General features: G+C 50.3%; 1 protein-coding gene and 1 long non-coding RNA gene across 7 annotated transcripts in view; one reads left to right on the top strand and one right to left on the bottom strand.

The window, feature by feature from the left end:
• The window catches only part of Phrf1 (PHD and ring finger domains 1), a 31,417-nt gene extending 29,413 nt beyond the window's left edge, over positions 1–2,004 (bottom strand). For 5 of the 6 annotated variants that reach the window (XM_013115936.3, XM_013115922.3, XM_013115925.3 and 2 more), the window contains exon 1: positions 1,854–2,004. The gene's annotated coding sequence lies outside the window, so the exon portion shown is untranslated. Of the gene's footprint in view, positions 1–1,416; positions 1,715–1,853 lie in introns of those variants that run through there. The other variant, XM_021227813.2, reaches the window with a different exon arrangement.
• Positions 2,005–9,727: 7,723 nt separating this feature from the next.
• Positions 9,728–11,169, top strand: LOC121142271. The gene is made up of 2 exons (XR_005879251.1): positions 9,728–9,945; positions 10,411–11,169. It is a non-coding gene; the product is annotated as an uncharacterized LOC121142271 (long non-coding RNA).
• The last annotated feature ends 2,154 nt before the right edge of the window (positions 11,170–13,323 follow it).

A 13,323-nucleotide genomic window follows, 5' to 3' on the forward strand; every position in this document is an offset into this window, starting at 1 on the left:
GAGAGTCCCAAAACCAAAGATGAGCCATATGGTCATCTGAGCTCCCGAGAGCTGGTCATCACAAGGCCTCCAGTGATAAGTAGCCCACTTGCCTGCTGTTACCAAATTGGCATGTCATTCTGAGTCAATGCTGGCCCTCTGACATCTGCTCAGCTGGCTACCATCAGATTACAAAGCGCAGTGAAGTTCCTGTGGACTATGGCATTCCCAGGACCCAGACTAAAAGGTAGAAAACGCTGGGGCTGTCCCTCTCCTGACTCTGAGAACACCTGCTAGTCCTCTCTTGCAAGCCACTGTAAGAACAATGTGGAATACCTGTATAAAGACCTCATGTCACTGGATATTTATGTCACCTTCCTCTTATACCAAGCTCTCAAACTTTGGTTCCACAAAGAACCTCCTACCCATCCATATGCATGGTCATTCCTCATCAGTGATGCTCACCTCTTTTCCCAGTCACTTCCAGAGGAAGCACTTCTCACAGGGAATTCATTCAAGAACTTATCAGCCTATGCTGTGGCACCATGTATGTTCCACTAAGCCTACAGTCCAGTCAGAGGGAAAAAAGATAGGGGGAGGAACCCCTAAAACAACAGTGGGAAGCTGAAGGGCAGGGATGGAGATCAGAGGCCTCATTTATAGTTCCTAGAGGTACAAACTCACTTGTCTCCATCAGCTTCAAGAGAATACATGGGCTGCATGCTCAAAACTACAGGGGAAAAGAAGTGCAACCCTTCTCTAAGGTCAGATCAGGGTCAGGACTGCGAAGGCCCAGTAGAAGAGCTGATGTTCTCTAAACAATGGGGGGATGATTACTTAAGAAACGTCAATGGTCACACAGTGCTACTGACTGAAAACAGTAAAATGAGATTTTGATAAACTATCTTACTTTAGCCTGATGCTTGGTGAATTTATCAAGTTGGAAAGCAGTCCTGGCCACAGACTCCTGCAAAACACCACCTCTTATATAAAAAGGCAGATTGTGACACAGCTATGGTCTGTCCTGTGGGATGACCCAGAGCACAGCTCCAGTTCTCGGGAAAGTGGACCTATAACTAACTCTGAACCTCAGCATACAACTCTAGCCTTCTCTCAGTGCTCAAAGAGACACATGTTGCTGTTTTCACTCAACATTCTCACCAAAAGAATGAAAACTGAGGAGTTGATGGAAAGATAGGAATGCTGAGCTGCACGTCAAGCCCGATCTCAAACTCAGAACCTGTGCTTCCAACCAGCGACCAAAATGACATTCACCACCACACACACAAACGTTACTGGATTTTGTTGTGGAGTACTCCTCGCGAAGACACGATGGGGCAACACGGGTCTCATGTGCTGCACAGAGGACTTACAAAGTTTAAAAGAGCAACGTTGGCTCGGCCACTGCAGCAATGTAACACTGACAACTGACCTCACCTCTCTGAACTCTTGACTGTAAAGCCCCAACAAACCGCGGTGCCTGCTCGAGACTGCTGCCTGGGCTCTTCGAACTAGTAAATATGATAACCGCGACACCAACCAAAATTTGGGCAAGTGCGGACGGTGCTGATCCGGACGAGGGCCATCAGGACAGAGAACAAGGTAGCTGGGGGGGTCACACCTTTCTCATGCACCAGGCCAGGTTCTCGCAGGGCCAGACAGGTGGCCAGCACCACACCCAGGGGTCTCTCGGCCGCAGCCGGGCGCCCTGGGGCTCGGCTCGAGGCCTCGGCCGCCCTCCGGACCGACCCACGGCCAGCGCGACGTAGGCCTCGCCCGCCCCGAAGGCCGCAGACAAAGCGCACGGCCACCGTAGGTATCCCGCGAGGGCAGACGCGACAGGGACACCGGGCCGGAGCGACTACCGCACGTACCCGGGAACCTCGCGCCTTCCAGACGCTCCTAGACGATTCCGCCTCTGTCCGAACGCGACCGCAACTAGGCCGGACAGCCGCCGCCGCCGCGCGCTCCCCGACCCGGAAGTACACCGACACTCTTCCGGAACTTTCCGCCCTGCCCGTTGGTGGAAACTACTGAGACCAAAACGGGGAGGAACCCGCGGCTAAGGATGTCGAGGCGTCGGGACAGCCCTTTCCTCTCAGAACAGTGACTGGCACAGGAGTACTGTCCGAAAGAGGAGACCGGTGTCTTTCAGGACATTTGCTGTCCAAGCTGTCACCAGTGTACCGGGCCACGCTGTGCCCTCCACCACGGGGAAGTTGGTACGGTCCGACTCTCCATCCGCCGCCCGGATGAATGTGAGAGCTGCACCAGAGCCACGCCCCCTGCCGTCTCCGCCCTCCCGTGAGCGCCGTCTCCTGGCTGCGGAGCTTAGCTGCCGGCGGCTGCAGGATCTCTGGTGGAAAGCTTCTGGATCTCCCTTGGGGCTTCCTGTTTCTTTCCAGGAGTATGCTTCTAACTCAGGATGGATTCTGTATATGCGCTCTCCTGTTACGTTCAGCCGGGCGAAAAGAGGCATACTAAATCGTGAACACTGTAGAGAACTTAACTGTGTGGTACAAGTGATTAATAGATGGAATGGGACTAGAGGTGCACTTGGTAGTGGAACACCTTCTTGCCTAGCAGGCTTAAGGCCCTGGGGAGAGGGGAGAAAGTATGGAGCCCAGTAGGATTAGGGGCAGAAATTCGGGAAGACTGGCCCGTGTCAATGAAGTGTTAATAGGAAGCCGGGCGGTGGTGGCACACGCCTTTAATCCCAGCACTCTGGAGGCAGAGGCAGGTGGATCTCTGTAAATTTGAGACCAGCCTGGTCTACAAGAGCTAGTTGCAGGGCAGTCTCCAAAGCAACAGAGAAACCCTGTCTCGAAACAAAACAAAACACCACAAAAAACATCCTAGGCTACGTGAGACTCTAACTCAAAAAAGATGGTGCTAGGAATAAGGTAGGTGCTCCTAGCCGGGCGGTGGTGGCACGCGCCTTTAATCCCAGCACTCTGGAGGCAGAGGCAGGTGGATCTCTGTGAGGTCGAGGCCAGCCTGGTCTACAGAGCGAGTGCCAGGACAGCCTCCAAAACAGTACAGAGAAACCCTGTCTCAAAAAACAAAAAACAAAAACCAAACAAACAACAAAAAAAAGGTAGGCGCTCCTGAGGCTCTGATAATATCAGCCCTATCTAGGGGCAGACATTGTCTGGAGGAACTATAGAGAAACTAGGAAGACCAAACAGGGAAAGCCGGCGCTGTAAGCGAGAAATAAGTAGAAGTAGCTGAGAAGAGACAATTCAAAGGAGTTTAGAATGGAAGAAACTGGCTGGTGCTGGAGAGATGGCTCAGTGGCTGAGAATACTTACTGCTCTTCCAGAAGACCCAGAGTTCAATTCCCAGCACCCACATGGTGGCTCACAACCTTCTTCAACTCCAGCTCCAAAGATTTAATGCCTCTGGTCGCTGAGGGCACCAGCACTCATGTGTATATACCCACATACTCCCTCCCTCAACTGTAAACACCTAAAAGTAATAAAATATATATATATATATATATATATAGCTACTGGCAGAGTCAAAGGAAGAAAGGATGGTGTCAGAGAGGGTCCCCTTGGAACAAGTCCTCTCCATTCTGTGGGCCATCCAGTTGTATCTGGATGGAAGGGGATCTGGACTCAGGTATGTTCACCTATCCGTGGTGTAGCCTTGGGTGAGCTTCTTATCGTTTTTTGTGTCTTAGTGTCCTTTGCAGTAAGATAGGGATGTTGATCATACTTGCTGCAGAGGCCACTGTGAGGACTGGTGGGGTGTATACAGGGAGAAAGCTTCATTTGTGGTCCAGCATGATAAAAAAGGGGGCCTGGAGGCCACCCTCACCCTGAACCAAACACCTCTTCCTTCCAGCTTGGTTGTCTACATGTTTTGGTCCCTCTGTAGAAACACTGGGACCTGGTGAAGATCATCAGATACAGGAGCACTTGCAAACACCCACTGAATCTCCTAGGAAGGTATAATACAGGCAGCCTATGAAGAACCTGGAGCTCCCTTAGACAAAAGCCAGGCCCCATTAGCAACCTCTGCAGCTGCCTTTGTTAGGGGGAGGCAGCTGCTAAAAAAGAAAAACTGATATAATAAGCAAATTCAACCACAGTGAGACATAAAGAACTCTTCCTCAGCATCTTTGTAGTACACAACCTATGCAACCATGCCAGCCCATGCTTATCATCGAGCATGGGAGAAGAGGTGTCTGCAGAGAGCTGCCCATGGCCAAACTGGGCCAAACCCAGTGTATATAGTACCTTTTTGATTTGTTTGTTTTGACACAAGGCCTCATGTAGTCCAAGCTGGCCTTAAACTTGCTATGTAGCCAAGGCTAGCCTTGAATTCCCAATCTTCTACCTTTTCCTATGAAGTGCAGGTAACATAGGTATGCACTAATCATGACTAGCAATAGTACCTCTTGAGAACATAAATATCTCTATATCTTACCTGCTGATACAACCCCCCCCAGAAAAAAACCTGTCCCCATACACGGTCAGCATAGTGGACTGTCATACATACCCCACCCTCACATCAACGCTATGATCTACCTACTGGCTATGAGTGGCTTTGAGTTGTCTAGTGGTCACTTCTCACATGCTCCTGATAGTGTACACATAGGAATGCAACTTGCTCACCTAGACCTGCACCAGGAGGTGTCTACTGGATTCTTTTTGTTTGTTTGTTTGTTTTACAAGACAGGGTTTCTCTGTATTGTTTTGGAGGTTGTCCTGGAACTCACTTTGTAGACCAGGCTGGTCTCAAACTCACAGAGATCCGTGTGCCTCTGCCTTCTGAGTGCTGGGATTAAAGGTGTGCGCCACCGATGCCCAGCCTGCTGGATTCCTAATGTATGCTGGCACACACTGCTCCTATCTCATGCATGAATAGACAGATATATTGGTAGGAGTGCCAACTGGTTCAGCCACTTTGGAAATCAGTATGGAGATTCCTCAGAAAAATGGGAATAAACCTACCACAAGACCCAGCAACTCCACTCTTAGGCATATATCCAAAAGATGCCCATTCATACAAGGATGTCTGTTCCACTATGTTCACAGCATTATTTGTAATAGCCAGAACTTGGAAGCAACCTACATGCCCCTCAACCGAAGAGTGGATAGAGAAAATGTGGTACATTTACACAATGGAGTACTATTCAGCAGAAAAAAACAATGGAATCCTGAGATTTGCAGGCAAATGGATGACACTAGAAGAAACCATCCTGAGTGAGGTAACACAGTCACAAAAAGAGAAACATGGCAAGTACTCTCTCATATATGGGTTTTAGACATAGATCTGGGGAGTGCCAGCCTACAATCCCATGACCAGAGGGTCTGGGAAACAGAAACTTCATTCAGTGGCTGATGGAAGAAGAGGCAGACTCCCATGGCTAAGTACTGAGCTGAACTCAAGAAAGCCAGTGACAGAGAGGGAGGACTGATGACTAAAGGAGTTAAGACTGGGCTGGTTTAACCCCAGAAACAGCTGACCTGACAAGGGTAAACTCTTGAATCCCAGGCTGATGCCTGGGAATCCAACATGAGACTGATCAAGACCCCCTGAATGTGGGTGTCAGTGAGGAGGCCTAGGTAATCTATTGAGCCTTGGGCAGTAGATCAGTATTCATCCCGAGTATACACATGGACTTTAGACTTCCATCCAACAATGTGAGATGGAACTCTTACCCTGAACTCTTGTGGGGAGGGTCTAGGCCCTGCCCTAGATGAAATGACAGACTATGGACACCCCCATGGAGGGCCTCACCCTCTCTGGGGAAATGAGGGGATAATGGGGGAGTTGGGGGGGAAGGCACAGGAGGAGGAGAGGGAAAGGGAGAGGGACCTGGAACTGACTTGTGAACCAACCATGTTTCTAATCTAAATTTAAACTTAAAAAATAAAAAAATTAAGCCGGGCGTTGGTGGTGCACACCTTTAATCCCAGCACTCGGGAGGCAGAGGCAGGCAGAACTCTGTGAGTTCGAGACCAGCCTGGACTACCAAGGGAGTTCCAGGACAGCCTCTAAAGCCACAGAGAAACCCTGTCTCGAAAAACAAATAAATAAATAAATAAAAATAATAAAATTAATTAAAAAAAAAGGAAACGGAATGCATGGGGGCTGGAGAGTTGCCTCAGAGGTTAAGAGCACTGGCTGTTCTTCCAGAGGTCCTGAGTTCAATTCCCACCAACCACATGATGGCTGACAACCATCTATAATGAGATCTGGTGTCCTCTTCTGACCTGAAATATGCATGCAGATGAACAATGTATATATAATAAATAAATCTTAAAAAAAAAAAGAAATGGAACCAGGCATTGGTGGTACATGCCTTTAATCCCAGCACTGGGAGGCAGAGGCAGGTGGATCTCTGTGAGTTCGAGGCCAGCCTGGTCTACAGAGCAAGTTCTAGGACTGTAGAGTGGAGCCTTTTTCTTGTCTGCCGCTTTAGGTTTTTTCCCCACCAGTTGCCTGGGCTCTGCCACGTTGTCCCCCAAAAAACACACAAGACACTGTATTAATTATGAAGCTGTTGGCCTTGCTTGTTTCTTACTGGCTAGCTCTGACTTAAGTATTTATCCCATAATTGTTAATCTAAGTATTTCTCTTACCGGAGAATAGTTCCTGACATCTTACTTCTCTGGCAGGCTACATCGTGACTCCCTGTGTTTCTCCTACCCAGAGTCCTCCTGGATGCCTAGTCCCACCTATCTTGCTTCCCTATTGGCCAACAGTGCTTTATTGACATATACACAGGACTTCCCCAACACAGGACAGCTTCCAAAACCATACAGAGAAACCCTGTCTCTAAAAACAGAAAACAAAAAAAGGCATGCATGTTCTTGGGTACATAGAAGGATGTACCCACGCTGTGTTCTACCACTGTTCTATCCAGTCCAAATCAACCTCTCTCAAAGGGTAGTCCTTTCCCTTGTCATCTGAATACCAAGCAACACAGATCTGGGTGAACACTGAGCCTAGGTACTGCCTTCTGCCTACCTGATCCCTAGTAACAAGAATGATAGTCAGTCAAGGGATTCCCAAAGGAAGTTGAAGCAAGGGCAATAGTGAATGTGATTTGGGTAAGAACAAGGAATTTAAAACTTCCAGAATTGGCCGGGCGTTGGTGGCGCACGCCTTTAATCCCAGCACTCGGGAGGCAGAGGCAGGCGGATCTCTGTGAGTTCGAGGCCAGCCTGGACTACCAAGTGAGTTCCAGGACAGCCTCCAAAGCCACAAAGAAACCCTGTCTCGAAAAACCAAAAAAAAAACAAAAAACAAAAAACAAAAAAACAAAAACTTCCAGAATTGATGAAGAGACAAGAAGTTGCTTCCTCAGACCAAGCAAGGCAGTTGTTGTGTTGTTTGACTATAAATTGGGTGGCCAAAAGAAACAGGATTTATTCTTTCTTAGTTCTGGGCACCACATGTCAGAGTTCAAGCAAGGCCAGGGTCTTGCTTCCTATATAGGTATGGGGAGGCTTTTACTGCCTTTCTCATTTGGGGGCACCAGGCTTACCTTGTCTGTGGCATCGCTACACTTCCTCCTGGACTTTTCCTTTGTGTCTGTGTTCTCTCTATTGTCATTTATAAGGACACTGTCATTGGATTTAGGGCATCCCAGTTAACTCATAATGATCTCAAAAATCCATTCTTGGCCTAGCATGCTGGAGTATACTTTGTGTGTATGTGTATGTGTTTTGCCTTCAAGTTTGCTTACCACATGCATGTACCACAGAAGCCAGAAGAGATTATTGCATCTCCTAGTCTTGGAGTTACAGAGAATTCTGAGCCACTGTGTGAGTGCTGGAATTAAACCCAGGTCCTCTGGAGGAATAAGTGTTCTCAACCACTGAGCCTTCTCTCCAGCCACTGGTACTCACAATTCTAACAGTTGGGAGTCAAAGGCAAGTGGATCTCTGTGAGTTTGAGGACAACTAGTCTACATGGTGAGTTCCAGGCCAGCCAGGTACAATGAGACCCTGTCTAAAAAAATAAAGGGAAAATCTCTTAAAAACTACAAAGACACCACACATACTTCTTTTTCAAAGTCACAATTATAGGCCATAAATAATAGGATTTAGGCAGATATTTTGGATGGTACCATACACCAACCACACAGGATGATAAGGAATACATTTCAGATGGGAAACATCCTGGCAAAATCAGGAAGGAACTAAGCTTCTCCCTGGTCCCTGACATTTGTCCTCTGAACCTAAGTCTTGCTCTCAAGACAGGAACCTTCTCAGGATTCCCAGTAACTATTAGGAATTCTTTTAGGCTGACTTGAAACTGTCATCATATCCTCCTGGTTCTGCCTCTAATCAAGGTTACAGAGGAATAATCTCTACCAGGCTAACAGGGGTGTGTCACCACATTTGGCTTGATCCTTCAATTTCTGATCCTCTGTGGAAACTGAGTCAGCTACTGGCTTCTCTGTGCTGCATCCCTAGACGGCCACAATGCACAAGATTCTACATTTGTATTTGTCCCCTGACCCAGTCCTTGAGGTCTGGGCTGGGTCAGATACCTCCCTGATAATGCCTCAGCACTTAGATGCCTCGGGTGGGTTTCTGACCCAAGCAGGACACAGGGTTGAAGGACAAGACGCTAAGATGAGGATACTGGCCCCTGAGCCAAGGATCAGTGTATCTGTGATGGACAAAGGGGCCCTTTGGATTTGCCTAGAGCAAGGAAAATCTGTTCCCTTGGGAGGATATTCCTGAGGATTGTGTGGAAGACTGGTTGAAGTAGACAGGAAAGCAGAATAAGGATCTCTGTCGCACAAGCAAAAGAACAGCTGCTGCATCTTCTTGAGTGATTAAGAGCTTTTTTTTTTTTTTTTTTTTTCGAGACAGGGTTTCTCTGTGGCTTTGGAAGCTGTCCTGGAACTCGCTTGGTAGTCCAGGCTGGTCTCGAACTCACAAAGATCCGCCTGCCTCTGCCTGATTAAGAGATTTTAAATGCCTCATGATTCCCCGCAGGAGCAACCTGGGTGAAGTAGGAGTGTAGGGAGGGAAGTAAGTCTCTTTGGGCTGCACCCCCCATCCCATCCCTTTGGTTCTTCTCCTAGGAGTCCAATAACTGGCGCTGCTTATCCTAAGGAAGGTGACATTTCCCCTAGCAGGCACTCCCGCCTATTTTTCAAAGCATGGGGACAAGCCCTCTGAGAGCACAGCGCTCCGCGGGACTCTTCCCTCCAGAGCTGGTCGCTTAGATCGCGGCAAAGGCAAGTCAGACAAACAGCCCCCTCCTCACAGTCAGACGGACCCACATATCTTTGAGGATCCACAGGCGCTGGAGAAAGGCAGGGGCTTACGTGCCTTCCCTGGCCAGCCAGGCCACTCCTGGGCCACTGCCAGGACTACGTGCGCCTGGAGTGTTAAGAGTTCCCCAAGAAGGGCGGTCTTTAGACTGGGCGGGGAATAGCCTGTCCGCCCTAATATCAGTCTGGGAGGCGGGGCAGTTTCTTCTTCGCCTCAAAGGTCCTGTCTTGTCCAGCTGTCTCCTCGCGCTGGGCGGGCGAAGCACTCTACTATCAGGCGGAGGTCCCAACTCCAGGCCCGGATGCAGTGAGCCCGGACGGTACCAATGCTCGAGGGAAGGGGACATGTCTCGGACTGTACCAACGATCAGCCACCGTCCGGCGAGGCCGTCCCGCAAGCCACGCCCAGCAGGTGGCGGCCCCTCCCCAAGCCGACGTGCAGAAAGGAACGCGCCGGCCTCGCCCGCGAAGGGTTGCGCGGCGGCGGGCGGGGCGTGCTGCCTCCCCCTCGTGTTCACTGGCTGCAGTCCTGCAGGGTGGGCCCTACTCAACCTGCCATTGGCTGCGGGACAGATAGTTTGCATACGGGGCGGGGCAACTGGGCCCGATTGGGGCCCGCCTTGGGTGTGAGAGTGGCCACCGCCGCCGCTGAAGTTGATTCAAGAGCTGGCGATGGCCCCACACCGGGGTCACAGGTGAAACAGGAGGGTTACAAGGTTAGCGGATGTGGGAGCATCTTCGAGGCTGCCCATCTCAGGGGGCTATGGGAATTGGGCGGGACGAGAGACGAGTGGCTCTGTTGTCCAAGTTGGAGGGGACGGGGGCGGGGACGGAGAGGGCGACCCCCTCCACTTGCCCGCCAGCCAGAGCAGTCCTTCCAGGCTCAGGACAGCCACTGCCCACAGCACACTGTGTTGCTTCGGACCCACTGTGCGTGTGACAGCGGCTGATCTGTCCCTGGGCAGCGCGAAACCCCTGGCTCTTCAGTGACCCAGGGTGGGGAGGAGAGACAGGGTAGCAGGCCACCAGGAGAGGATTGCACCTACAGACAGACCTGCATGTGGGAGACCAGCTAAGATAGGTTGGGCTGGGGGCACACTGGGGGATTCTCTGTCCTTCACTGTGGGACTGAGGTTGGGTCAGGTACCTCTTGGAGGAAACTTTCTTTTTATGTGTATTAGGGTTCAAGGCTGTGCAGTCCCGAGAACAGTCACCGTCGAAGGCATCCAAAGCATCTCTGGGCAGGCACAGGTGTGAACTTAAGCCAACAGGACCAATGCCTACAGGACCCACTTCCCCAGGGCCACCTCTGGAACTTCCTTCAGGAAGACAGCGGCAGTCTGAGTGATCCTGCCTGTTTCTGCCTCTTCAGTGATGAGGGAGTCAGTACCATGTATATCTCTTTGTGGACTCTGGGACAAGCCTCTCCCACGGACACTCCTGCTAGGTGTTCTCAAGTCCATCTGAATGTGGAAAAGGATATCTAGGGAAGCTATAGGCTACAGGGGCTAGGACATTTGTAGCAGATCTGGTCCCTGGAGATAGAGGGGTTTAGTCCAGACCTTTCCAGACTGATGCTGGCCTGTTTTGTCACCACAGTGGTGTCAAACTCAGAGTGTTGTGCAGATGAGGGGAGGTTTATGTGGCCTCTGGGTTGAGAAACTGCAAGGCTGACTCTCATTGCTGGACAGCTGCTTTCAGGGCAGAGCCTCTGAACTAGGCTTCTCCCACTTCTGTACTGGAAATGAACAAGGCCACCGAGACTCGGAGACCGCCTAGCAGTGTGGCCCTGACTTCTGGTTGGATTGCCCAGAGGAGACTGCCTACCCCACACTGATAGCTGGTAAGGTCCTAACATCACCCATGTCACTTCAGCATACCTCACACTATTGTTTCCAAAGTAAAGTTGCAAGTTCCAAAGTAAACTTTTCATTAACCCAGAGTTTTGTCTGATGGTTCAAAGCATTGGAGTATGGGAGTCTGTCCACTTGAGACAGCCACCGGGAAGAGGATCTTACCAGCCTTTAAAGCATCGTGGCCACCTGAAGAAGGAGGCTTGGTAGCTTCTTCAGTGCCACCAGCAACAGTATACTGCAGACTGGACCTAGGCAGGGGCCTCAGGAGAAACAGGCGCTCCTCAGGACACAGGGAACATGTGGAAGACTCAATTGAAGAGGATGGAGCTTACCCCTGCCTAGCTTCCTGTGTGCCGTGGTCTCTGGGTGGAACCGGGCACTGCATCCACGGGACTGTGCGCTTAGCCTGGGAGATGAACCATGATAAGCTTAGGACCAGTGCCAAGAGGTTTATTCAACTCTTCTGAGTTTGGGTAGGGCTTTAAGTGTGGGGAGCAGGTTCCCTCAGACCTGTCTTTCCAACAAGGACACAGCCCTAGTGGCTTTTGCATTCTAGGATCTACTCTATGTGACCTGGGGCCACAGGTCAGGCGGGTCTAGGCTGCAGCAGGCTCAGGCTGGAATGCAGACAGGAATAGTCTGCTGGAAGTTCTGGCTTGCTGACACCAATCAGGAGCCTCCCTCCCTCTGCTGCCTGGTGCCCAGCCTCTCCTCTCCCCTGTTTCCTGCTTCAGGCAACAATATGGTCTGTTGGGCAGTGGTGTACAACTTTAATCCCAGCACTTGGGAGGCAGAGGTGGGCAGATTTCCGAATTTGAGGTCAGCCTGGTCTATAGAGTGAGTCACAGGACAGCCAATGCTATATACAAAAAACCCTGTCTTGAAAAACCAAAAAAAAAAAAAAAAAAAAAAAAGGTCTTCCTTGTTCTTCCAGCACAGGATTTCCATGTCCTCTTTCAGTCTGCCTCAGAAAAAATAGGGAGCACTAAACCTAGCTCAGGAGCCAGTGGGAAAGAAAGCTGAGCCCATTCCAAATGTCCTCTTCAATATGGTGTAAAGACTCTCATCAGCCGGGTGTTGGTGGCGCACGCCTTTAATCCCAGCACTCGGGAGGCAGAGGCAGGCGGATCTCTGTGAGTTCGAGACCAGTCTGGTCTATAAGAGCTAGTTCCAGGACAGCCTCCAAAGTCACAGAGAAACCCTGTCTTGAAAAACCAAAAAAAAAAAAAAAAAAGACTCTCATCATCTGCCAGGTGATGGTGACACACTTTTTTTTTTTTTGGTTTTTCAAGACAGGGTTTCTCTGTGGCTTTGGAGGCTGTCCTGGAACTAGCTTGGTAGTCCAGGTTGGTCTCGAACTCACAGAGATCCGCCTGCCTCTGCCTCCCGAGTGCTGGGATTAAAGGCGTGCGCCACCAACGCCCGGCTGGTGACACACTTTTAACCCCAGCACCCGGAAGGCAGAGGCAGGAAGATTTCTGTCAGTTTGAGGCCAGTCTGGTCTACCTTCAAAGTGAGTTCCAGAACAGCCAGGGCGATTACACAGAGAAACCCTGTCTCAAAAACAACCAAAAGACCCTCATAATCTCCCAATTCTACCCATAGTTCTGATCCTCACAAAGATTTCCAGTCCCAGGAGCTCAGAACATGTGGCCTGCCAGCATAACCAGAAGCAGTCACTATCTGTTCAAGAGCCAGAGTAGTAGTTGGGCTGGGCTGTGGAAGCCTCCCTGCCCCAATGTCAAAGCTGGAGGCTCATAAACAGGCTTCACACCCACTCTATGGGAGAGAGGGACAGCCCCTACCGTTCAATGCCCATATTTACCTTGGGGCTGGCAAAGATTTCTAGGGAAAACTCCCTGGGCCTGGCCAACCCAGAAGTCACAGACTTGACCTGGGAGTCCAGGACTCGCCCCCACAAGTTCTCAGCAAACCTGACTGGCGGGTCTAGCTTGTCCTGGCATCCTCAGTTCCTGCTACTGGTGGCACACAGGCCAAACAAGGAAAGCCAGGGAAGAAGGGTCCAGAAAAAAACTCAGGCCAGGCTTACAGGCCTCACCAGGCTAGGGGTTGGTTACAAATAAATACCCCGGGGAATGTCACCCCAGCTTTGGATCCTACTGAGTACTGGCCTCTAAAAACACCACTGTCTCAGGAACCCAGCAGTAGCTGCCATGTGGACCTCAAGTTCTGAACAACAGACACTGCCCAGTGGTACAACTTCAGAACATACTTAAG

This window comes from Mesocricetus auratus, unplaced genomic scaffold (assembly GCF_017639785.1).
Source record: "Mesocricetus auratus isolate SY011 unplaced genomic scaffold, BCM_Maur_2.0 Super-Scaffold_4256, whole genome shotgun sequence".
In the NCBI taxonomy this organism is placed as follows: domain Eukaryota; kingdom Metazoa; phylum Chordata; class Mammalia; order Rodentia; family Cricetidae; genus Mesocricetus; species Mesocricetus auratus.